Source organism: Olea europaea, chromosome 22, assembly GCF_002742605.1.
Source record: "Olea europaea var. sylvestris chromosome 22, O_europaea_v1, whole genome shotgun sequence".
In the NCBI taxonomy this organism is placed as follows: Eukaryota; Viridiplantae; Streptophyta; class Magnoliopsida; order Lamiales; family Oleaceae; genus Olea; species Olea europaea.
Window position 1 is genome coordinate 3,149,775 of NC_036258.1, and position 1,122 is coordinate 3,150,896.

Sequence of the window (1,122 nt, forward strand, 5' to 3'; positions counted from 1 at the left end):
ACGGTCAAAAAATCAATTCTCAAAATCACTCCTAAACAGACTTAGGCCTCGTTTGATACCCATTTTTTTTAAAATGCATTTTTTTCTCTTTTCTTTTCAATCACACATTTTTTATTAAAATAATATTATACGTAAATAAAATTTTTTTCATTATTTTTCAAAAACACATTTAACATTAATTTACTATTCAAAAATACATTTTTACATAAAAATATTTTCCAAACAACCTATTAATTCCTTCTCCTTTCCCTCCAATACTTACTCAACAGTGTTTTTGCAGAAGAAGTGTTTCTCGTCAGACCCTTAGTTCACATTTCAGTGATTTCACATAAAATTTTCACCATTTTTTACTTTTATTTTTGATATTTTAAATACAAAATTTGTTAATTACAAACAAAAACCCCTTTAGACTCGCCCTTCCATTTTTAAAATTCGGTCTTTCATTATTTTGTTTCTTTGATTTAAAAATCAGTAATTTCAAAAAGAAACGAAGAAAATGGAAGAGTAAATTTAACCAATAATCACTGAACTTTACACTTGATTACTACTTGCTCACTCATCTTTCACATATTACTGAATGCTCACTCATCTTTTCATATAATTACTCATTCACCACTCGTCTTTTCAAATAATTGGGCTACTTTTACGGCTAATTTTTGACAACTTCCGAGCACAACGAATGTCGAATTTTGATACCGTTGGAAAGCCCATGATGTCCTCTTCAATTACCACCCAAAATCTCATTATAACTCCAAGGGATTCGATCGAAAAATTGCCTTAAAAGTCGCCCAAAAATTTTGAAAATCTGCCCAGATTTTCAGATTTTTTGGGGGACTTTTAAGGCAATTTTTCGGCAACTTTTGACTATCAAAACTATCTAATTTTGATACCATTGGAAAGCCCACAATGTCCTCTTCAATTACCACCCAAAATTTCCCGATAACTCCAAAGGATTCGGTCGGAATAAACCCACAAAGTCAGCGTCCCGAACTTTGTCCAGATTTTCGCCTTTTCAAGATGCTGATTTTGTGGGTTTATTCCGACCGAATCCTTTGGAGTTATGAGGAAATTTTGGATAGTAATTGAAGAGGACATTGTGGGCTTTCCAATGGTATCAAAATT